The sequence below is a fragment of the Pongo pygmaeus genome, chromosome 17 (genome assembly GCF_028885625.2).
Source record: "Pongo pygmaeus isolate AG05252 chromosome 17, NHGRI_mPonPyg2-v2.0_pri, whole genome shotgun sequence".
NCBI classification, from domain to species: Eukaryota; Metazoa; Chordata; class Mammalia; order Primates; family Hominidae; genus Pongo; species Pongo pygmaeus.
Window position 1 is genome coordinate 21,656,501 of NC_072390.2, and position 26,746 is coordinate 21,683,246.

General features: G+C 40.1%; 1 protein-coding gene across 15 annotated transcripts in view; it reads right to left on the reverse strand.

Annotated features, from left to right (window-relative positions):
- Positions 1-26,746, reverse strand: part of LDLRAD4 (low density lipoprotein receptor class A domain containing 4) — a 439,373-nt gene that overhangs the window by 311,544 nt on the left and 101,083 nt on the right. The window lies entirely within an intron of this gene.

The following is a 26,746-nucleotide window of genomic DNA, read 5'->3' on the forward strand; positions in this document are numbered from 1 at the left end:
ATAAACTAGAAAATCTAGAAGAAATGGATAAATTCCTCGACACATACACCCTTCCAAGACTAAACCAGGAAGAAGTTGAATCTCTGAATAGACCAATAACAGGCTCTGAAATTGAGGCAATAATAGCTTACCAAACAAAAAAAGTCCAGGACCAGATGGATTCACAGCCGAATTCTACCAGAGGTACAAGGAGGAGCTAGTACCATTCCTTCTGAAACTATTCCAATCAATAGGAAAAGAGGAAATCCTCCCTAACTTATTTTATGAGGCCAGCATCATCCTGATACCAAAGCCTGGCACAGACACAACAAAAAAGGAGAATTTTAGACCAATATCCCTGATGAACATCAATGCAAAAATCCTCAATAAAATACCGGCAAACCGAATCCAGCAGCACATCAAAAAGTTTATCCACCATGATCAAATGGGCTTCATCCCTGGGATGCAAGGCTGGTTCAACATACGAAAATCAATAAACATAATCCAGCATATAAACAGAACCAATGACAAAAACCACATGATTATTTCAATAGACGCAGAAAAGGCCTTTGACAAAATTCAACAACCTTCATGCTAAAAACTCTCAATAAATTAGGTATTGATGGGATGTATCTCAAAATAATAAGAGCTATCTATGACAAACCCACAGCCAATATCATACTGAATGGGCAAAAACTGGAAGCATTCCCTTTGAAAACTGGCACAAGACAGGGATGCCCTCTCTCACCACTCCTATTCAACATAGTGTTGGAAGTTCTGGCCAGGGCAATCAGGCAGGAGAAAGAAATAAAGGGTATTCAATTAGGAAAAAAGGAAGTCGACTTGTTCCTGTTTGCAGATGACATGACTGTATATCTAGAAAACCCCATTGTCTCAGCCCAAAATCTCCTTAAGCTGATAAGCAACTGCAGCAAAGTCTCAGGATACAAAATCAATGTGCAAAAATCACAAGCATTCTTATACACCAATAACAGACAAACAGAGAGCCAAATCATGAGTGAACTCTCATTTACAGTTGCTTCAAAGAGAATAAAATATCTAGGAATTCAACTTAAAAGGGATCTGAAGGATCTCTTCAAGGAGAACAACAAACACTGCTCAAGGAAATAAAAGAGGATACAAACAAATGGAAGAACATTCCATGCTCATGGGTAGGAAGAATCAATATCGTGAAAATGGCCATACTGCCCAAGGTAATTTAGAGATTCAATGCCATCCCCATCAAGCTACCAATGACTTTCTTCACAGAATTGGAAAAAACTACTTTAAAGTTCATATGGAACCAAAAAAGAGCCCGCGTTGCCAAGACAATCCTAAGCCAAAAGAACAAAGCTGGAGGCATCACGCTACCTGACTTCAAACTATACTACAAGGCTACAGTAACCAAAACAGCATGGTACTGGTACCAAAACAAAGATATAGACCAATAGAACAGAACAGAGCCCTCAGAAATAATGCCACATATCTACAACTATCTGATCTTTGACAAACCTGACAAAAACAAGAAATGGTGAAAGGATTCCCTATTTAATAAATGGTGCTGGGAAAACTGGCTAGCCATATGTAGAAAGCTGAAACTAGATCTCTTCCTTACACCTTATACAAAAATTAATTCAAGATGGAATAAACACTTAAATGTTAGACCTAAAACCATAAAAACCCTAGAAGAAAACCTAGGCAATACCATTCAGGACATAGGCATGGGCAGGGACTTCATGTCTAAAACATCAAAAGCAATGGCAACAAAAGCCAAAATTGACAAATGGGATCTAATTAAACTAAAGAGCTTCTGCACAGCAAAAGAAACTACCATCAGAGTGAACAGGCAACCTACAGAATGGGAGAATATTTTTGCAATCTACTCATCTGACAAAGGGCTAATATCCAGAATCTACAATGAACTCAAACAAATTAACAAGAAAAAAACAAATAACTCCATCAAAAAGTGGGTGAAGGATATGAACAGACACTTCTCAAAAGAAGACATTTATGCTGCCAAAAGGCACAGAAAAAAATGCTCATCATCACTGGTCATCAGAGAAATGCAAATCAAAACCACAATGAGATACCATCTCACACCAGTTAGAATGGCGATCATTAAAAAGTAAGAAAACAGCAGGTGCTGGAGAGGATGTGGAGAAATAGGAACACTTTTATACTGTTGGTGGGACTGTAAACTAGTTCAACCATTGTGGAAGTCAGTGTGGAGATTCCTCAGGGATCTAGAACCAGAAATACCATTTGACCCAGCAATCCCATTACTGGGTATATACCCAAAGGATTACAAATCATGCTGCTATAAAGACACATGCACACGTATGTTTATTGCGGCACTATTCACAATAGCAGAGACTTGAAACCAAGCCAAATGTCCAACAATGATAGACTGGATGAAGAAAATGTGGCACATATACACCATGGAATACTATGCAGCCATAAAAAATGATGAGTTCATGTCCTTTGTAGGGACATGATGAAGCTGAAAACCATCATTCTCAGCAAACTATCACAAGACCAAAAACCCATACACCGCATGTTCTCACTCATAGGTGGGAATTGAACAATGAGAACACATGGACACAGGAAGGGGAACATCACACACTGGGGCCTGTTGTAGGGTGGGGGGAGGGGGGAGGGATAGCATTAGGAGATATACGTAATGTTAAATGACGAGTTAATGAGTGCAGCACACCAACATGGCACATGTATACATATGTAACAAACCTGCACGTTGTGTACACGTACCCTAAAACTTAAAGTATAATAAAAACAATCTAGTGTTTTGGGAAAAAATAGATTTAGGAAATTATGTGTAATGCTCAAGGTAACCACAAAAAAAAAATCTACAGACTATACACAAAAGTACATGAGAAGGGAATCAAAACATGTCATTACAGAAAAATCCACTTAACACTAAGAAAGTAATGGATGATATGAGAAACAAAAAAGCTAGAAGAAAAACAGAAAACAACTAACTTGATGACCACAATAAATCCTTCTCTGTACGTAATTATATTAAATATAAACAGATTAAATTCCCTAATCAAAAGCTGTAGGTTGGTAGAACGGAATCAAAAATTAAAAAAAAGAATCCAACTATATTTTGTCTAAAAACGACTTAACTTTGGATCTAAGGACACATACAGGTTGAAAGTGAAAGTATGGAAAATACTATTTGTAATATTCCATGCAAATAGTAATGAAAAGAGAGCAGTGGTGGCTATACTAATATCAGGCAAAATGGACATTAAGTTAAAAAACTATTACAAGGGACAAAAAAGAATATTATATAATTCCTTTTATAATAGTGTCAGAAATAATAAAATATTTAGGAATAAACCATGAAGGAAAAGTCTATCTCAAAAAAAAAAAAAAGACAGAAGGCCCAGGAACCACAGACTAAATCACGAAGAAACAGAACATCCAAATAGACCTTAACTAGTAAAGGGACTGAATCAGTAATCAAAGCCTCCTATGAAAGAAAAACCAAGGACTAGATGTCTCCACTGGTGACTTCTTCCAAACATTTAAGAAGGATTAACATAATTCTTCTCAAACTCTTCTGAAAAACTGAAGAGGAAGGAACGTTTTCTAACTTATTGTATGAGACCAGCGTTACCCTGATACCGAAGCTATACCAAGACATTATAAGAAAAGAAAACTACAAACCAATATTCCTTATGAATATTAATATAAAAATCCCCAACTAAATACTAGCAAACCAACTCAGCAGCATATTAAAATGATTATACAATACGATCAAGGGAAATTTATTCTTGGAATGCAAGGAGTTCAACATGCGAAAATCAATGAACGTAATATATTACATTAACAGAATGAAGAACAAACACCATATGATCGTCTCAATTAACGCAGAAAATCATTTGACAAAATTCAACACCATTCATGATTTTTTTAAAAACACTCAATAAACTAGGACTAAAAGAAAATCACCTCAACATTATGAAGGCCATGTATGAAAAATCCACAACTAACACCAAACTCAAAAGTGAAAGACTAAAAACATTTTCTCTAAGATAAGGAATAAGACAAGAAAGTCCACTTTTGCCATTTCTATTCAACACAGTACATGTCCTAGCCAGAGTAATCAGGCAAGAAAAAGAAATAAAAGACATCCAAATCAGAAAGAACAAAGTAAAGTTATCTCTGTTCACAGATGACATGATCTGATATGTAGAAAACCCTAAAGATTCCCTTTTTTAAAAAAAGTGTTAGAACTAATGAACATAAAACATAAACAAGGCTGCCACAAGCAAAATCAGCATGCAAATATCAGTTGCATTATCATACACTAACAATGAAAAATCCTAAAAGGAAATTTAAAAATAATTCCTTTTATAATAGTGTCAGAAATAATAAAATATTTAGGAATAAGCTTAACCAAGGAAGGAAAAGACTTGTGCACTAAAAACTATAAATGTTGATGAAAGAATTAAAGAAGACACCAATGAATAGAAAGACATTCCATGTTCATGGATTAGAAAATAATATTTTTAAGATATCAGTACTACCTGAAGTGATCTACAGATTCAATGTAATTCCTATCAAAATTCCAACAATGGTTTTTGCAAAATAGAAAAATCCATTCAAAAATTCATATGAAATATCAAAGGACCCTAAATAGCCAAAACAATTTTACGGGAAAAAAAAAAACAAAGCTGGAGGACTCACAATTCCTGATTTCAAAACTTGCTAGAATAAAGCTGCTATAATCAAGACAATGTGATACTGGCATAAAGATAGACATATACACCAATTGAATAGAATAGAGATCCCAGAAATGCAACTTCACAGATACGATCCAACAATTTTTGAAGGGTGCCAGGGCCATTCAATGGGAAAGAACAATATTCAACAAATGGGTTGGGAAAACTGAATATCCACATGCAAAAGAATGAAGTTGGGCCCTTATCCTACACCATATATAAAAATTAACTCAAAATGGATCAAAAACCTAGAAACGAAAGCTAAAATTATAAAACTCTTAGGAAAAAACAAAGGGGAAAAGCTTTATGACATTGGATATGGCAACAATTTCTTTGCTATGACACTGAAAGACAGGCAAAAAAAGAAAAAATAGAGAAATTGAACTTCATCAAAATTAAGAAATTTTGAGCATCCAAAGACATATCAAGAAAGTGAAAAGACATCCTGTAGAATGGGAGAAAATATCTTCAAATCATATATCTGATTACGGTTTCATATTCAGAATTTATAAAGAACTACTAAAGCTCAACAGCAGCAAGACCCAAATAAAATATCAGCAAAGGACTTGAATAGACATTTCTCCAAAGAAGATACACAAATGACCAATAAGCACATGAAAAGGTGCTCAACATCACAAATCACTAGGGAAGTGCAAATCAAAAACACATTAAGGTGGCTACTTAAAAAAAAAAAATAGAAAGTTAGCAAGAATGTGGAAAAATTGAAACCCCATGCATTGCTAGTAGGAATGTAAAATGGTGCAGCCCCTGTGGAAGACAGTATGGAAGTTCCTCAAAATGTTAAACATAGAATTACGATATGTCCCAGCAAGTCCACTTCTGGAGCTATCCTCAAAAGAACTGAAAGCAGGGACTCAAACACACATGGGTACATCAATGTTCATAGCAGCATTATTCACAGTAGCTCAAAGGTGAAAACAACCCAAGTGTTCATCAATGGATGAAGGGATAAACAAAATGTGGCATATACATACAGTGAGTTTTCATTCAGCCTTAAAAAGGAAGGAAATTCTGATGCATGTTACATCATAAATGAACATTACGCTCACTGAAATAAGCCAGTCACAAAAGGACAAATAATTTCACTTACAAGGCTCCTAGAGTAATCAAGTTCATAGAGAAAGTAGAATGCCAGTTGCGAGGGCTGAGGAGGGGGCAAAACCAGGGCTTAGTGTTTAATGGATATGAAGTTTCAGTTTAAAAAGAAGAAAAAGTTATGAAGATAGATGGTGGTAACGGTTGCACAATAATGTGAGTGTATGTAATGTCATGACACTGTACACTTAAAAATTATTAAAACTGTCAATTTTAATGTTATATATATTTTACTACAATAAGAAGAAAACATTAACAATGGTTACCTCTAGGTTGATCTAGACTGATCAATTCTTATCTCCTTTTAAAAATTGTTCTCTCTCTTTTCAAACTGTTCTCCATAATATTTTATTACCATCTCTATAATAAAAAAAAGTTTTATTTTATTACTTAAAGCAAAAACATCAGCATTACACTGTACCTTTTCTGGCTATATAAAGTTCTTGTTTATGTTTTTATGCTAACTTTTTGTCTTTACATATGAAAAGGACACAAAGCTTAAGTAGTGATATGGCCGGGTGCAGTGGCTCATGCCTGTAATGCCAGCACTTTGGGAGGCCAAGGTGGGCAGATCACAAGGTCAAGAGATTGAGACCATCCTGGCCAACATGGTGAAACCCTGTCTCTACTAAAAATACAAAAAAATAGCTGGGCATGGTGGCACATGCCTGTAGTCCCAGCTACTCAGGAGGTTGAGGCAGGAGAATCGCTTGAACCCAGTAGGCAGAGGTTGCAGTGAGCCGAGATCCCACCACGTCACTCCAGCCTGGGCGACAGAGCAAGATTCAGTCTCCAAAAAAAAAAAAAGTAGTGATACTACAGAAGGATAACAGATTTAAAGAGATCATGTGCTCACTATATAACACATTAACTTTTGAAAAGCCATTATTTTAATCAGTGAAAGCCTCAAGCTGCAATGGAAAGTGGTCCCTAAAATGTGGAAAATAAAACTTTCAGATGCCTCCTTTTTCCCTACCAAAATACATGGCCACTTTGCTCAAATTCCATGTCACAGATATAAATTAAGCATAAACAAAAATGCATAACATTTTATAAATTTTTAAAAAGAAGTTATCTTTTCCCTCCTTCCAACCCTAAGCAAAAAGATAACAGCTCCCCTGGACTCACCGTTGTCTTCTTTAGAGGAAACAACCAGTGGAAAGCATCATTTTAAAACAGCGTCATCTTCTCCCTCTCTTCTGCACCCTGAGTCTCCCACAAATCTACCCAGCTAAACACAAAAAAACACACGAGCCAGAATGTATAAACAGGACTCACATGTTCAAACAATTAAGTATGATCCTGCAATGACCTTAAGTGTCAAGAAGTAAGCCTTATTTTTTCTTACAGAGGGCCACCACTAGTGATTTTTAGAAACTGAACTGTGTTCTTCACAGAAATGCAAAGACAGAGGATGGGGCACAGTTCAATTCTATTTTCACCAGAACCTTATCTTTACAGAGTAAACATATGTGTGATAGTAACCTTTACACTCTCAGAAACATTCACAAACAAATCCACCAACGCTACACTGAAGAAGGGCACAGCAGTGGCCAGAGCTGAGGATCCTCTGTCAAGAGTCAACAACAGCAGGAACTGTTTTCGGATCTCTCTGTTTCAGGAAGTTTAGCCACTAGCAACTTGGGAACCTGGACAGAAAAGATAACTGATTTTACCCACTCATCCCTGACCTCCAGAGAACAGTGCTACTGGAGGACCCCTTAAACAAAACAGGGGAGAACATATAGCAGTGGGTGCCATTCTGAAAAAGAAAAATCAAGGCAGAATAGAAAGGAAACATGGTGGATGATATGAAGCACGAGTTGCATTCAGAGAGGTTGTGACCAAGGCAGCAGATGAGAATAGAGAGCATGTCTACCTATATACATTCTCCCTTCAGGGTCACAGCAGGAAGCAGAAGAGAAAGAGAAGGGAAAAGGGGTAACTTGAAGCTGTAGGTGACCATAAAGTTCTTAACTGAAGGCACAAAATTTTTCTATAACCATAACTTGCTACTCAAATACATCTACCTCTATAACAAATACCCAGTAAGACTAAAGTTGCTTTGACTCCATAACTGCTTTCCACTGTGACTGTATCTCCAGCACTGAAGAAACACCATGGTATAGTGAAGGAGCATGAGCTTTTCTTTTTTTTAGAAATGGCCTCGTGCTGTCACCCAGACTGGAGAGCAGTGGCACAATCATAGCTAACTGCAGCCTCAAACTCTTGCCTCAGGTCCCAAGTAGCTGGGACTACAGGTGCATGCCACCACACTTGGCTAACTATTTTTTTTTTTTTTTTTTTTTTTTTTTTTTTACTTTTTGTAAAGACAAGGTTTTGCTATGTTGACCAGGCTGGTCTTGAACTCCTTGGCTTCAAGTGACTGTACCACCTTGGCCTCCCAAGGTGCTGATATTACAGGTGTGAGCCACTGCCCCCGGCCGACTTTTAAACTGAATGTTGAAAATCATTCTGCTCTTTGCTGGGTGACACTGATCAAGTTGCTTAACCTTTGTGAAACCACTTTCCTTATCTGTAACGAAATGGATAAACAGAACTTTTTCCTTTCCTCTAGATAGCAAACAAAAGCAAAAAGACAATGAAAAAAGTTTCGTGGAATTTTTGAACTCCATTTTCCATGGAACTAGGAGACAGGTATAATCTCCAGAAATCCAAGTATCTGTAAGGTCTGCCAGAGGCAGCTGAGATTGGGAAGAAACTGCAAAGAGCACAGAGAAATGAAAGATCCCAAGCACCATCAGCAACAGCATGCTTGAAGGTGAAGAAAACACCCTGAAGGACACAGTTGTAGTCCATGATTGCAAGTATGAGTGCGCGAATGGGACTGAAACCCTCCAGGACTTATGTCATCTCAAAGAATCAGAGGCAAGACCATTTAAAAAATCTCAGAGATGGATTACTTTTGTAGGAAAACAGCCCTCTCTCTAGTGCATCGGAGATGGAGAGAGGCTCTGGGTTGAAAAGCCTGGAAAGCCATCTTGGAAGCTTCTCCATATCACAGTATCTCTTGAATAAAGCTGGTCTTGGAAAACCCAGCTCACTCAATGATGAGTAATAAAGAGAGAATTGGAAAAGCAATAAAAAGTTATTCTATAAAAAAAGTGAAAGAAAGCCATAAAACTTACCAATAGACAAATACTCCCTAGAATGTTGCTAGTGAGCAGATGAAAGTTATGACCAAAATTTTGTCATTTTTTAAAACTTAATGAGGCAATCACCTTGAAAGAGAGAGAGGGGGAGGAAGACAGAAGAGAGGGAGGGATGCACCACAGAGCACAAGTATAAGAACTCAAGGAAAAAATAGTGAGAAAAAAAGAAAAGGTAGAATATGAACTAGAAGAGATCAGAAAAGAAATACTTAAGGGAAAAAAGTCACAGAAATGAAGATGAATTTCAAATGAGCACAAGACAGAATAGGTATTGCAGAATCCAAAGAAAGGGGCAGAGGAATGGATTAGAAAAGCCTAGAAATTGAAACTTAGGTAAAAGAAAAGGAAAAAGAGGATGGGGGGAAATGATAGGTTTGGATGAATGACAAATAAGAGTCAACAGATGCATAAAAAGAATTCCTACAAAATAAAAACAAGCAATAGAATGAAACAAATATTTAAAGGTATTATTCAAGAAAAATGTCCTAAATACAAGGAGATTTAAATCTACATCCTGAAAAGGCACCCAGGCCATTCCAAAATGGACCCAGAACAGTCAACAACCAGGCATATCCTAGTAAAATTGGACTTAATAAATCTGACTTTAAAGATAAAGAACAACTCTTTGGGCTAGGTTTATGGTTTGGATATTTAACCCCTCCGAGCCTCATGCTGACATTTGATTCGGGTTGGAATCTCATGAATAGATTAATGCCCTCCCTAGTGAGTGAGTTCTCAACTCTGTTAGCTGCCTGGGAGCTGGTTGTTAAAAGAGTCAGGCACCTCCCTGCACTCTCTTGCTTCCTCTCTCACCATCTGATCTCTGCACACGCCAGCTCCACTACGCTTTCGGCCATGAGTGGAAGCTTCCTGGGGCCCTCACCAGAAGTAGATGCTGACACCATGCTTCTTGTACAGCCTGTAGAACTGTAAGCCAAATAAACCTCTTTGTAAATTATCCAGCCTCAGGTAGTACTTTATACTAACACTACACAGACTAAGTAATTAGGCAAAAAGAAAAAGAAATCAAGTCATCTATAAGAAGGAAATGCATTAAACTAGCCACGTACTTCTTCACAGTAATACTCTATGCCACAAATCCATATGTTACTGCTTCAAGATACTTAAAATACTTAAGCAAATAAAGTATAAGCCAAGAATTTATACCCAGCCAGGCATTCCTTCAAGCAAAAAGACCACTGACTAACAGTTTTGAATGCACAGGCATTCCGGAATTCTTGACCCAATGAATCCAAGAGACAATCAGGAAAATAAAAGCAAAAGAACTGGCAATTGAATTCATTTAACTATAGAACTAAGATTAAAACAAATGTGATGATTAAAGTGGTCAACTAAATCTAAATGTAATAACTAGTGACAATGTAAAAATCATACAACCAGCAAAAATTGTAGTGTTGGGGGAGAGTAGTAAAAGATGGTGGCAGACAGGGTAATGTCACTGACTGCCTTATCCCTAGTGGCTGAGAATCAACAGGTATCATTCAAATGTGATGAAAAAAGTAATATACATATGAGCATATCTAACAGTATGACAGTAAACACTAATAAACTGACTAATAACAAGTAAGGGAGTGTAGTGAGGGGATAGGAAGGAAGAGAACATGTGCTCGACACCAATGCTCATGGTAGAAGCTTCCCTCTAACGAACCAGAGGAGTGAAGACATTCCCTAAAGTTATAATCAAAAAGGTTACTATTAGGAAAAATACAAACATTCACAAATATGAAAAACATCAACTTACCAACTTAAAATAGGCCCCCTAAGAGACCACTTTAAAAAGTATAAAAACAGAAAACATAAAATGACAGAACTCAGATAAAACATGAAAGCATAATAAGTCACATAATGAAAAAGACTTGAAAACTATAAAACAGAAAATATAAAATATGACATAACTTAGATAAAACATAATTGTCATATCAATAATATAAATGAGCTAAGTTTATCAACTAAAAACTTTTCAGATAAAGCTATGACATAAAATTCAACCCATTCTCAGAAAAGAAAGAGTTGAGGGGAACTTCCTTGACTTGATAAACATCTACAAAAAACCAGCTAATATCATACTTAATGATGAGAAACTAGAAACTTTCCTGCTAAGATCAGAAACAAGGCAAGGACATCCTTCTCACCACTAGTTTTCAAGATCGTACTGTAAGCCCTAGCTAGTGCAATAAGACAAGAAAAGGAAAGAAAATAAAAGGCACACTGATTGGGAAGGAAGAAATAAAACTGTCTTTGTGTACAGATACCAAGAAAATCCAGAAGAATCAATAAAATTCTGAAACTAATAAGCAACTATAGCAAGATTCTAGGATACAAAGTTAATATATAAAAGTTAATTGAGGCCGGGTGCAGTGGCTCATGCCTGCAATCCTAGCATTTTGGGAGGCCAAGGCAGGCAGATCAGGAGGTCAGATCAAGCTCATCCTGGCTAACATGGTGAAACCCCGTCTCTATTAAAAATACAAAAAATTAGCCAGGCGTGCTGGCACATGCCTGTAGTCCCAGCTACTCGGGAGGCTGAGGCAGGAGAATCTCTTGAACCCAGGAGGTGGAGGTTGTGGTGAGCCAAGATTGCACCATTGCACTCCAGCCTGGGCAACAAGTGTGAAATTTCATCTCAAAAAAAAAGAAAAAAAAAAGGTAATTGCTTTCCTATAGACCAGCAAAGAACAAATGAAATATGAAATTTAAAATATAATACCATTTAAATTATCACTCCCAAAACAAAATACTTAAATATAAATCTAACAAAAATATACAACATCTATATGGAGAAAACTATAAAACTCTGATGAAAGAAATAAAAGAGGAACTACATAAATGGACAGATGGTCCACGTTCATGGATAGGAATACTCAATATTGTCAAGATGTCAGTTCTTCCCAGCTTCATCAATAGATTCAATGCAATGGCAATCAAAATCCCAACAAGTTATTTTGTGGAAATCAACAAACTGATTCTAAAATTTACAAGGAGGGGCAAAACACTCAGAGTAGCCAACACAATATTGAAGAAGAACAAATTCAATGTGCTAGCACTACCTGAGTTTAAGACTTATTACAAATCTACAGTAATGAAGACAGTGTGGTATTGATGAAAAATAGACAAATAGAACAAGAGAACATAATAGAAATTCCAGAAAGAGACTGATATAAAAATAGTCAATAGATCTTTGACAAAGGAGCAAAGGCAATAAAATGGAGCAGACAGTATTTCAACAAATCCTGCTGGAACTACTAGGTATGCTCATGCAAAAATAAATAAACCTAGACACATACCTTACACCCTTCACAAAAATTAACTCTAAACAGATCATAGAATTCAATGTAAAACACAAACTATAAAACTCCCAGAAAATAACATAGGAGATAATCTGCGGAAGGGCAACAATTTCTTAGATTCAACACTAAGGGCATGATCCATAAAAGAAATAATTGATAAGCTAGACTTCATTAAAATTAAAGACTTCTGCTATGTGAAAGACAATGCCAAGAGAATGAGAACACAAGCCACATACTGGGAAAAAATATTTTCAAAAGACACATCTGTTAAAAGACTGTTATCCAAAACATACAAAGAATTCTTAAAACTCAAAAATAAGAAAACAAACAACCCAATTTAAAAATAGGATAAAGACTTTAACAGATAGTCTCTCAAAGATATAGAGATGGCCAATAAGCATATGAAAAGATGCTTCACATTACAGGTCATCAGGAAAATGAAAATTAAAAACACAACGAAATACCACTAAACACCTATTAGAATGGCCGAAATCCAGAACACTGACAATACCAAAAGCTGGCAAGGATATAGGGCAACAGAACTCTCATTTATTGATGGTGGGAATGCAACATGGTACAGTCACTTCAGAAGACAGTTTGACAGATTCTTAAAAAAACTAAACATACTCTTAGCATATGATCCAGCAATTGTGCTCGTTGGTATTTACTTAAAAAAAGTTAAAAACTTATAACCATGCAAAACCTACTTATGGACATTTATAGCAGTTTTATTCATATTTGCCAAAACCTGGAAGTAACTACCATGTCTTTCAGTAGAAGAGTGGATAAACAAACTGTGGTACATCCAGATAATGAAATGTTATTCAGCACCAAAAAAAAAAAAAAAAATGAGCTATCAAGCCACAAAAAGGCATAGAAGAACATTAAACGCATATTACTAAATGAAAGAAGCTACTCTGAAAGGCTATGTACTCTGTGATTCCAATCATATGACATTCTGGAAAAGGCAAAACTATGGAGACAGTGAGAATCAGTGGTTGCCACAGGTTGAGGGGAGGGAGAGATGAACAGGTGAGGCACAGAGGATTTTCAGGGCAGTAAAGCTACTGTATATGATACTCTAACGGCGAACACATCATTAAACATTTGTCCAAACTCACAGAATGTACAACACCAAGAGTGAACTCCACCATAAACTATGAACTTTTAGTGATGATGTTTCAGTGTGGGCTCATTAATTGTAACAAATGTACCACTGTGGTGTGGGATATTGATAGCGGAGGAGGCTGGTTATGCGAAGGTGAGAGGTATATGAGAAAATTTTTGTAGTGTCTGCTCAATTTGGCTGTGAACTTAAAACTGCTCTAAAAAATACTTTTTAAAAATTCAACCCAAAAAAGAATGTTTTGCTCACCTTGCTACAAATAAATTTTAAATTCTGAATAAAATGAAGTTTCTATGAAAGTATAATTTACCAAAACTTGTTGTACCAAGCTATTTGAACTGAATTCCACAGGAAGAAATAGAGAAGATTATCAAAGGCTACCCACCCCCCGCAAAGAGCGCTAAGACAGTTTCTCTGGAGAAGTCAACTACCACTTACAATTCTAAAGCCATCTGCCAGGTGCCATGGCACACACCTGGAGTCCCAGCTACTTGGGAGGCTGAGGCAGGAAGATCACTTGAGCCCAGGAGTTCAAGACCAGTCTGGGCAAGATAGCAAGATCTTGTCTCTAAATAAAAATTATTTTAATAAAAGAAAATTCTAAAGATACTTATACTTCTCTAGAAAAGAGAAACAGAGAAACCTCCAAGTTGTTACAAGAAGTACAAATGACACTGATATTAAAGCCTGACAAAGAGCAAACAAAAAGTATACTGTTCATGATTATAGTCAGTGGAAAAATCATAAAGCATTGCAAGATTAATCCAACATTAAGGGCAAAACATAATTAAGTGCAGTTTATTTAGGAAACGAAAACATAGTTCAACATTAGAAATTTATTATCAAAATTAGTTATACTGATCATGTTTAATAAACACCAGATGCAAAACTCGGAAGAAAACATGAATACTTCCATCACCACCGTATTTTAATGCTGCACTGGAGGTACTAATTAATGTGGTCAGATAACTGTTACAGAAAGAAACTGGAGGGCTTATTTTTTCTTTTTTCTTTTTCTTTCTTTTTCTTTTAACATTATGGTGTGGAAAAATACTCAAACTTTTCCTCTGCTCTCACAACACAACAATCAACACAGAAGTCTTCTGAGAGCAAATGTGGGGAGGGGGCTTCCCCACACAAACCAACCAAGCAAGCAAGTAGTTCCGCATGGACATCCCCTGGGTGAACTGTCCTCCAATTCAACTCAGTTCTGACATTCCCTACCTGGAGACAGCATCAGATCGCACAAGTTGTTGGCTCAGTCCCCAAGACTGCCCTCAACTTGTGACCTGTCCTTCTGGCTGACAAGCTATAAATCGGGATTCCCACATCCCCCTTCTTGGGTTTAACTAGCTAGAGCAGCTTACAGAACTCAAGGAAACACTTATTTACCTTTACTGCTTTATTATACAGCATTTATTAGGAAGGATACAGATGAAGAGATGCACATGTATGGGGGAAGAAACGTGGAGCTTCCATGACCTCCCCAGGGGTGCAGCCCTCCAGGAACCTCCATGTGTTTAGCTATCCAGAAGCTCTTGGACCCGAGTCCTTTGGGTTTTTATGGAAACTTCATTATATGGGCATAATTGATTACATCATTGGCCACTGATGATCAACTTAACCTTCATCTGTTCTCCCCTCCCTGGAGGGTGGGGGTGGGCTGAAGGTTCCAATCTTCTAGTAATGCCTTGGTCTTTCTGGTGACCAGTCCCATCTTGGAGCTATCTAGGGGCTGCCACCCATCAGTCGGTCATTAAAATACAAAAGACATCACTGTGGAGATTCTAAGGATTTTTAGAGTTGTATGTCAGGAAAAGGGGTCGAAGACCAAACACATATTTTATAATATCACAGATAGCTATTTGCAAATAATTGCCGTAGGCTACAAATAATCAGATCCTATTTATGGTAGCAATAAAAAAGATTAGGTTTCCAGGAATAACCACCAATAAGATTAATAAAGTTTTCTGAAGAAAACTACAGAAACAACAGACACAAAAGAAGACTTGAAGAAATGGAAGATATACCAGGATTAGGACAGGAAGACTCAACACCTTAAAGATGCCAACTCTCTGAAATGTATAATGTATTACGATCACAATAAAAAATACCACACTTTTGAAAACTAGGCAAGCTTGATTATTAAAGTGGAAAAATTAACAAAAAAGTAGTACCAAAAAAATTGGAGGTGAGGCCAGGCACAGTGGCTCGCACCTGTAATCCCAGCAGCACTTTGGGAGGCCAAGGCAGGTGGATCATGAGGTCAGGAGATCGAGATCATCCTGGCTAACATGGTGAAACCCCATCTCTACCAAAAAGTGTTTTTAAAAATTAGCTGGGCGTGGTGGCAGGCGCCTGTAGTCCCAGCTACTCGGGAGGCTGAGGCAGGAGAATGGCGTGAACCCGAGAGGCAGAGCTTGCAGTGAGCGGAGATCGCGCCACTGCACTCCAGCCTGGGCAACAGAGTGAGACTCTGTCTCAAAAAAAAAAAAAAATTGGAGGGGAGTGGAAGTTACATCAGATAAGGATACATGTAGAAAACCTCAAAAATTAATAGATTAATTAAAAGAATAATGGTTAAAATAACAACAAGTCAGACCAATGAATCAGAATAATGAATCCAAAACTAGAACCAAATGCAAACAGAAATTCAGTGTATGGTAAAGGCAACATTTCAAATCAGTGAGTAAAAGATAGATTAGGCAATAAATGATATTGGAATTGGTAACATTTAGGGGAGAAAATTGGATCCATAACTCATACCACAGCAGGATAAATTTCAAAGATAAATGATTTGGGTATTTTGTCTTGTTTGAAAAAAATGTCTTTCTAAAAGTAATAGAACACCTGGAAGAATTCCTTTATAATTTTGAAAGATGCTGCCTAACTGTAACTGTAAATGCAGAAGTCACAAAAGGAAAGACTGATAGATTTGACCACATCATCTACAAGATGACCAATGATCCGGCCAGAAAAGAGGAAAGGAGTAAGACCAGACAGACAGTCAAAGAAAATGAAATACAAACAGCTCATAAACCTGTGGAAAGACAACCTCTCTCATAATAAAAATAAATGCAAATTAAAATAACTGTATTACTTTTTTTCTAGTAGGCTGACAGAAACCTTTAAAAAACTGATAACATGCTCTGTTGGCAAAGATGCAGAGAAACAGGCCTCTAGTATATTGCTGATGATTGTGTGAACTGGTACAAGCCTAAGGATGGGCCTCAGTAATAATCACTCAAAACTGCAAATAAATATACCCCTAACCCAGCAACTTCACTTCTGGGAATGTATCCTACAAATGCATTTTCACATGTGGGAAAATATGTGTACATAATATACAATGACTGCAAACTATTCAAACATCTATTTATACAACACAGGGTTAAAAAATCTGGTGTATCCATTCAATCCAGTCAAAACTATGCAACTGTAAAACAGAATGAGGCTGCTCTCTGTGAACTGATACGTGAGGATTTCCAAGGTAAACTTTAAGTGAAACAAAGCAAGCTGTAAAACAGTGTATATAGACTCTACAATTTATACATACAAGATAAATAATATTTTTATGTTTATTTTATATGCTTAAAATTTTGGAAAGTGTCCACAAGAAAATAATAAAAACGACTAAATATTGGGAAGTGGGAGAACTGGATGGATGGAGAATAGGCATAGGAGGGAAACTTTTCAATAAACATCTTTTTATATGTTTTTGAGCTGCTTGACTAAAAAGGCATATTTTAAAAATTAAAGGTATAAATGAACACATTAATATATTCTAAAATTATTGTGACAATCATATAAGATAGCCCAGAGCCTTATACAAAGTTGACGCTCGATAAACACTAAGATCCTTCCTTCTACATGGGATAAGGACATATCAGCTGAAGAATGATGAGGTTCATGCATTTGGAAAGGAGGGTGTTATTTCTCAGAAAGGGCTGCAGCCTGCAGGTGGCTCTTCTGACAGTCTGGGAAGTGTAGCCTCCAGCCAGAAGCCAGAAACAGGCACTTCAAGGGGGGGAAGAATAAGACAGGGATTTATGCTGAATGGGGTTGCCAAATATGCATATTGAATGAGCTCTAGGAGGAGTCATGAATATTTATGAAAGGAGAAACAGGCACATGCACACTGAGCTTCATGCCTCTCTGTCTGTGGGACCCATGTTTAAAAAATGGTGGCATGAGCGTGATCCAAGGACGGAGTTTTTAGCCATGTGACGTCAAAAGGTGAAGCAGAGGACACGAGAACCCTCACTGCGCCTCCTCTGTAGACTCAGCAGAACCACTCCAAGGTCAGTGGATTTGTATCAGGAAGAGAATGCTGGTTAGTTGTTTGGTCAAAACTACAAAAGGAAGGGACAGCATCAGGCCATTGCTGAAATGAGTATGGAGCTTCTAGCCCGCAGGGAGGAGAGCCTGATGGTAGTCAGCGAGGTGGGGGTCTCATGAGGCGTGTTTCCCCTCCTGTCATGGCCAGGACTCAGTTCTAAGGTTTCTTTGGGTGCCCCTTGGCCAAGAGGGGGTCCATTCATTTGGCTGGGAGCTTAGGATTTAATTTCATTTCTCAGACACCACCACGAAACAGATTGATGACAGCCCAGAAGCAAAGCAGGAGGCCAGGGGATATGGCTCGTGACAGCACCAGCGAGGCCTTGAGCAGGAAGACCTGCTGCTCTCAAAGAGCCTGCTCTGTGGGTCTCTGGGCCCATCATCTCCAGCTTCTCAACGTCTCATAACTCAATGGCCACCTACTTTCTTTATCTTTAAAAGTGAGCCCATGTCCCTCTATCTTTAGAAACAAACTTTGTTTCATCCTTCTAGGCCATCAAAGACCACTTCCATTTAACACCAAAATCCTTAATTTAAAAAAAAAATACATGCACCATATGGAAATCTCTCCACTTCCTCTCCATCTGCTCCTTCCGACTTCCTTGAAATCTGGCTTTGATTTCAAAGACTTGCCTGAAGCTGTGCTCTTCAACAATGACCCCTCTTGCCATTGTGATGGCATTTTCTCAGCCAGTCCTTATCCAACTTTTCACCTTTCCACGTGGTGGTGCTGCTGCTTATCCACTACTTCCAGCTCCTTCCTTAATTTCAGCAGCCCCATGTCCCTTGGGGCCACAAACACTCATCATCGATTAAAGTCCAGATGCTGTGCCCTGGAGATAATAACATTGCACAGCTGTGGGAAGGATTCACAAGTTCATACTTAACAAAACGCTAACCAAAGTGGCTCCATCACTAACATCATCATTTCTTCAGAAGACAATGGATAACCATGCAGAAGCCCTGCGGATAGGACTCTGCCACGGAGTCTATGGCCCACAGAGGGAGTCAAGCAGAAAAGCAACAGCCCAGGACAAGACACTGACTTCTAGGAAAGCACATGAGGAGGGTTCCCAAAGCAAAGGGAGACCCAGATGCCAAGGAAGTAGCTTATTGATGATGGTAACAGTGACAATGAGAAGAAAAAGATGTCTGCCTTTCCCGTCAGCAGCTGCTATTTTACACTTCAGTAAGCACTTGGTCTCATTTAACCATGTAAAGGAAACTACTTAGGAGGCTGAGGCAGGAGAATGGCGTGAACTTGGGAGGCGGAACTTGCAGTGAGCCAAGATCGCACCACTGCACTCCAGCCTGGGTGACAGAGCGAGACTCCGTCTCACAAAAAAAAAAAAAAAAAAAAAGCTCGGGACCCCCAAATTCCTTATGCAAAAGGGAAAGTTAAGCCAAGAGGGTGAGCCAGGCAATGCCCTCTTCCCCAGGAACAGCTGTTAGGAGCATTAGGCATCAGCCAAACCCCACAGAAAAGTGAAAGCCTCAGGGCTCTGGAAGGGTTGCCCCACAGTAAATTCTTTGCTGGCGTCCCATAAACAAGAACATCTCATAGTAACTTCAGGTCTACAATCTGATTCTAGCTTAAAACTGAAGTCTCTTCCATTCCACATTGATCATGTCTATTACAAGCTTCGCTTCCCAGGTGCAGAAAAAAGACAAGATGCGATCAGTCATTCTTCCACCTGCCCAGAGACATCTGCATAATTGATTCTTCCTTTACGCCCTTTTTTCTCTTCAAACATTCATTCCCTTTATCTTATGTAAAATGCAGATTTACTGGCACTAAGTAAAGACTCACAAGAATGTAATCATTCGCCTTACAGCCCACCTGCCCCTCTTCCGCGCCTTCCCCCCTTTAAGGAAACATACAAATATTAAGCCTCCTGAAAACCTCTTTAGAAAAACAGATACAGATGTGTCTGTGGCTGGTATTTTTCCAGATGCACCCTAAAGCTGGCTTAATAAACGTCAACAATTGAGACCTTTGCCTCAGTCACTCATCTCAGCTATCAGCCACATGTAACCATATAAAATTTATATTGCCAGCCGGGCGCAGTGGCTCACGCCTGTAATCCCAGCACCTTGGGAGGCCGAGGCAGGCAGATCATGAGGTCAGGAGATTGAGACCGTCCTGGCTAACACGGTGAAACCCCATCTCTACTAAAAATACAAAAAAAAAAATTAGCCGGGCGTGGTGGCAGGCGCCTATAGTCCCAGCTACTCGGGAGGCAGAGGCAGGAGAATGGCGTGAACCCGGGAGGTGGAGCTTGCAATGAGCCGAGATTGCGCCACTGCACTCCAGCCTGGGCAACAGAGCAAGACTCCATCTCAAAAAAAAAAAAAAAAAAAAAGCAAAAAAAAGTTTATATTGCCATCCCCACGTTACAGATGAGGAAACTGGGGTTGGCTCCAGAGTACTCGGCAGTTCCGAGACGGGCGGGTGCGCAGCGAAGCTGAGTGCCGGGATCGGCCTGGAAAGGGCCTTCGGCGTTGCCCACACGGAGAGGGAGAGTGGAGGAGGCACTGAGCAGCTGAGGAGTGCACAGGAAGCAAGGAAAGGGAGTGGCCCCAAAACTCCCTTTAAAGGGGTGGGCGGACTGCAAGTCGTGGAGTCAGGCTGGGCAGCGAGGGGAGGTGTGTGTGGTGCCAGGTGGGTCTGGGAGCTGGTTTTCTACCAGGGGAGTGGACTGGGCAGAACTGTGGTTGGAGCCGGGCAGAACTCTGGTTGGAGCCGTCTCAAAGGTTTAGTGCACTCTGCATCTCCACCTCTTGAAATCCTACTCTGGGTCTTCCTTGCGGGATCAAAGCTCTGCTGTTGGCCTCCCTGAGAAGTCCACACCCACAACTGCAAGTGTCACTTCAAAATGTGAAAGGAAAATAAAATCCTGGGACCCCAAACTCACTATGCCAAAGGGAAAAGTTAAGCTGGGAAACAGTCATGCAAAAAGCTGACTTTCCTTTTATTCCTATACAGATTGCTGCAAGATAGAAGGCCACATGTCTCCCCAGGAGGACTCCTTCACCCTAACAATGTAAGTTAACAGCTCATCTTGGCAGGCATGGCACAAAGACAAGACCAGAAATCATCCCTCTGCCACCCTGAGACAAATGTGTACATGACTTCTTCCTCTACTCTATGTTTACTTTATCCCGTGTAAAATGCAGATTTACTGAACAAGAGACGCATGCGTAATTGACATCCCTCTACCCCTCCTTTCACATGTCATACGTATTCAGTGAGTGAAAATCAAAGCCTCACAAGAAAGCGACCACTCACCTCACCACCTACCCTCCGCTGTTTTCTTTCCTCCTTCCCCGCCTGTCTGCTCTTTCCTCTTTAAATAATGAAGTTGTCGAAACCCTTTTTGGGTCCTACTGTGACGTGTGTGTCTTTTTCCCTCAACTCTGGCAAAATGAGCCTCTAAACTGATTGAGATCTGTCTCAGACACTTTTTGGTTTACAGCAGACGGGGACTGGAGGTTCCAGATCATCAGCAGCAGCCCACGCCAGCCCCTTCCCGGCTGCCCGGATGCCTGGCCTCAGAGTCAATGTGCTCCTGCGAGAAGCCACTAGCTAATAAACCCACAGGCCGCTTCTCCCTCTTCCCCGTTCTGCCACTGTTCTCTGCACACAGAAGGTCCTCGGGACATACTCAGAGAGTTAGTAATTTCAGAACCTTGTCAAAAAATAGACACTTGAGGCCAGGCGTGGTAGCTCATGCCTGTAATCCCAGCACTTTGGGAGGCCAAGGCAGGCGGATCACAAAGTCAGGAGATGGAGACCATCCTGGCTAACATGGTGAAACCCCGTCTCTACTAAAAAAAAAAAATATGAAAAATTAGCCAGGCGTGGTGGCAGGCACCTGTAGTCCCAGCTACTGGGGAGGCTGAGGCAGGAGAATGGTGTGAACCCAGGAGGCGGAGCTTGCAGCGAGCCGAGATCGTGCCACTGCACTCCAGCCTGGGCGACAGAGCAAGACTCCGTCTCAAAAAAAAAAAAAAAAAAAAAATAGACACTTGAACTCAAGATGGTTAATGGAGCCACGCGCATGTAATTCATCTTCAAGATTTGGTATACTAATCCTGATGACTTCTTTTTCTCACTCTTGCCCAGGCTGGAGTACAGTGGCACGATCTCGGCTCACTGCAACCTCTGCCTCCTGGGTTCAAGTGATTCTGCTGCCTCAGTCTCCCAAGTAGCTGGGACTACAGGCATGTGACACCACACCCGGCTAATTTTTATACTTTTAGTAGAGATGGAGTTTCACTATGTTGGCCAGGCTGGTCTCGAGCTCCTGAGCTCAGATGATAAACTCTGATGACTTTTTGAAGATTATATCCTTCTCTGAACTTATTTCCTTCTTTATTACAAATGTTCACCAAGGAAAAATACCAATATGAATAGATTAACCAAACATTTCAGAGTATTCACTGGAAATCCTTATACCTTATATATATTTAACAATAGTCACAATCTCATATGCTGAATACTTTGTTCATCATGCACATTTGTCATAATTTCCGTACTTTTAATATTACATTAAAGTATTATTTAACTCAGTTACTGAGGTGTATTTTGTTTTGTTTGGAGTTTGGTGCCTCCTTAAACGTGGCACCTCACTTGAGTCACAGCCCTGTCAAATAAGGACCTGACTTGGAAGCAAGAAAAGGGCAAAGAATGTGAACACATTTGCTATTTCCAGCTCAGGACGCAAAAACTATCCTCATTCCTTTTCCCACACCCAGCCCTCTCCTAATTACCAGTCCTGCCATTTTCACAGCACGAGAACTCACTTTCAGGAGCTGAGGATAAAAAGGGGCATCCCTGGTGAAGGCAAATACATGACATGCTGCAGCCAGGCCCAGTGGCGGCGCCCATAGCTCCAGCTACTTGGGAGGCTGAGGCACAAAGCAAGATCCTGTGTCTACAAAAAGAAATGTATGCGGAAAAGTGACATGGATAAAGACCTATCTTTTAAAAGGCAAATTTCTAAAAAACAAAAGCTTTTTCTGTGGAGTGAGAAGGAAGTGGTTTTCTTTCTATTACTCCTCTTGCCACCTGCTTCTGAGCAAGCTTCATAAAAGCAGAAATCCAGAGAGATGCTGCTACCAATTTTGTAACTATTTGTGAAGAAAAAGAAAACTGAGTCAAAGCGGTTGTGTGACACAAATTTACATTACCCATGTGTAAGGGGTACAGCCGAGTACAAAAAGAAGTGAGAAATACGGCCTGGTGCAGTGGCTCACACCTGTAATCCCAGCAATTTGGGAGGCCGAGACAGGTGGATCACCTGAGGACAGGAGTTAGAGACCAGCCTGGCCAACATGGTAAAATCCCATCTCTATCAAAAAAAAAAAAAAATTAGCCAGGTATGGTGGTGCATACCTATAGTCCCAGCTACTGGGGAGGCTGAGGTGGGAGAATTGCTTGAACTCGGGAGGCAGAGGTTGCAGTGAGCTGAGATCGCGCCACCGCACTCCAGCCTGGGTGACAGAGCGAGACTCCATCTCAAAAAAATAAGAAAAAGAAAAGAAACATGGATGACAGGCGAGGTGTAGTGGCTCACGCCACTTTGGGAGGCACTTTGGGAGGCTGAGGCAGGTGGATCACCTGAGGTCAGGAGTTTTAGACCAGCCTGGCCAATATGGGAAAATCCCATCTCTACTAAAAATACAGAAATTAGCCAGGCATCGTGGTACACTCCTGTAGTCTCAGCTACTGGGGAGGCTGAGTTGGGAGAATCACTTGAACCCGGGAGGTGGAGCTTGCAGTGAGCCGAGATTGCACCACTGCACTCTAGCCTGGGAGACAGAGCAAGACTCTGTCTCAAAACCAAAAAAAAAAAAAAAAAAAAAAAAAAAAAGTGAGAAAAGTGACTGGCTTAAATAAATAATAGAAATAAAGAAGTGAGAGCCATTTTAAAAATCAGCTGTGAAGTAAAAGTCTTTACATAAAAAAATTAAGGGTGTAGACAATTTTTCACAAAGAATTTTCAAATTATGTAAGTATGTGGCAATACAACATAGACTCTGATGAGATCACCACTAGATTTTTTTCTTAGGATAAAGTTTTCTATGCTGTGAATTAATATTTTCTGTGTTTCACTAAAAAGAACAAGCATGGCCAGTTTTTTTGTAAAAAAAAAAAAAATTCTAAATATAATTATTCTGGCTTTCAACTGCTTTCTGCACAAATAAAGATTTTTAAGTTTCTGTGTTTATTCTTTCTCTTTTTTTTTTGAGACGGAGTCTCGCTGTTGTTGCCTGGGCTGGAGTGCAATGGCACGATCTCAGCTCACTGCAACCTCTGCCTCCCTGGTTCCAGCAATTGTCCTGCCTCAGCCTCCCAAGCAGCTGAAATTACAGGCACACATCACCACACAACAGCTAATTTTTGTATTTTTAGTAGAGATGGGGTTTCACCATGTTGGCCAGGTCGAACTCCTGACCTCAGGTGATCCACCTGCCTCGACCTCCCAAAGTGCTGGGATTACAGGCGTGAGTCACCACACCCAGCCTTGTGTGTTTATTCTTAATACCTTATTTTTGGAAGAAGAATCTCCATTATAATTATCCAAACCTGATAGCTGTAAAATTGAATGGAAGAGACTAGAAACAAGAGGACACAAAGAAAATAATTCAGAGCTGTAAACAACCACTTAAAATTTGAGGGAGATGAATGAGTCCCGAAGAGAATTAAATAGCCACAAAAAGCCAAATAAACTATGGTTTTAAAACATCACACGGCGACAGGCCCAGAGATAGGCTTTGGAAACGTTTGCAGCTACATCTGAAATCACAGACTCACAACGTTCAGGAAGAACCTGGCCGGGCAGCCAAACCGCGCATAGGCCTCTGTGGGAGATGCAGGGCTGAGTGTGCAGACGGCGGGCAGGGGCAGGAGACCGGCCTGTCTGCTGGGCCAGAGAAGACCCAGGGAGCCAGTCTCTTGGAGTCCTGCAGCGTGCTCGGGCCGAAGGTAACCACCTCTGCTTGCTGCCTTCATCAACACAAGAGGGCGGGGGAGAAACAGCTGCTATAGAAAAGCGGCTGCAAAACCAAGTATCTCCAACTATGCTGTCCACACTGAACTCACTAGGGCTCACTGAAACAGTGCATGCACGCCTGGCCTCCAATTTACTTTTCTCCACCTGCACACACAGGCATGGCTTGGTATGTCCAGTCACAGAGAGGAGCCACCTTCTGGAGGGTCCCACCGGGAGCGAGTGACAACATTCCTGTTAGGCTTTGAACTCCTGAATTAAACTTGAACACGGTCTACCAGATGCCATGGGCATTTGTGACACTCAGGGAACAATGAGGTCAACACACACGTTACTCAAGCGTAGACTTGCCCTATTGCTCCCTTGCTCCACTCTGCCGTTGCACCTGGCAGCGGGATTCCCACAGCCTGTGCTGAGCCTCACTGCTGGGGACTGCAGTGACCTTCCTCACCGTCACAGGACAGAAGATGCTTCCAAAACTACAACTGTCCAGAAAGCAGCTTGGGCCACCTTCTTACGGGCTGAGCTCTCTGTTACTGGAAGAATTCAAACAAAGTCAGGATTACCCTCTGTCAGAGGGGATTCACTCTTCTGTAAGGAATTGTGCCAAGCAGTTTGAGAGCACTGCTCACTGCAGTCCCAGGGGGAGAGCAGCAGGCTCAGATGGGGTTAAAAGTAGTCTCTTCCCTCAATTAAAGGATGACTTTTCAATGTGTTAATTCATAAGGCTCCTTCCTAGATGAGAGGCAGAGGAAACGTAAAAATAAAGAAAAGGCAACAGATTACGTCAACACAGGACTTCACAGTGTCAGTCACCTAATACAACTAATGCAATCTTGAAAGCAGGATTTGCCAAGTCAGAGATGCAGCTAAAAGACTTGCGAATGATTCTTTTCCCTCAGAGGCACAGCATTCTCTCTTGTAAATAGAAACGATGTACAAAACTACAGAAGAGCTTAAGATCAGATACGCAATAAAATACATTATCTCATCCTAAAGTTGAAATCTCAGGATGGAGTCAACTATGATTCCTGCAACAATGCAGACAACACTGTTTTCAACTCAAAACATAATTTTTTATACTCTGTGAATGGGCCACACATAGTTTTTTTGTTTTTGGTTTTTCATCCTTTCTTCCCTTGGGTGTATCAGTCAAGAAATCATTTATTATAAAAATTATAATAAAAATTAGACATAGTGGCCTCAAGTAATGTCTCATGACCTGAGTTTAAATCGTAAGTCTCAGAGCTATGAGGCAATTGTTCCCTGAAATACTTACCTCAAAGGTCATCTCATTCGGGGTTTCCAAAATTCAGCCCCTGGAATGCCCTTTTCATGGTTTTTGCCATAAATATAGACGATCTGTACTGTTTATTTCCTTATCATTTTTTGATATACCTAATCACTCTTTTGGCTGAAAATAAGTTTATTTAAAAGGAGAATTGCTATTACTACCATAAATAGAAAGCCAGTATCACTGGTCATAAGTTATAGGCAAATCTAAAACACGCACACACAACAATGAGAAAGTCATCTAGTGATAACTTTTAGGGAGAGACAAACTGAACTTAACAAGTGTCTCAAATGCTTAATGAACTTGTCTTTGCTGCAGGGAGAGGGCACAAGTCCTGCTTCCACCCACCTCTAAAACTCCAACTTTTCTGATGTATCCAAGACCAAGGACTGGTGTGGTGTCTGTAAACAAAACGCTGTCAAACAAAAGGAAACTCAGGAGCGACCCGGCTCAGGCACAGCAGCTTCACGACCTGGGCCAGCCGCCCCGCCACTGCGCACCTCTGTTACTCGTCCGTGAACTGGGACGAATCATACCCGCCGTGGCCACTTCAGAGGGGTGTTGTTCATTACAACAATTGATTCGTGTTTCTACACCATAAAGTCCACACGAGCAAAAGGTGCCATGACAGAGAGGAGCAGCAGCTAA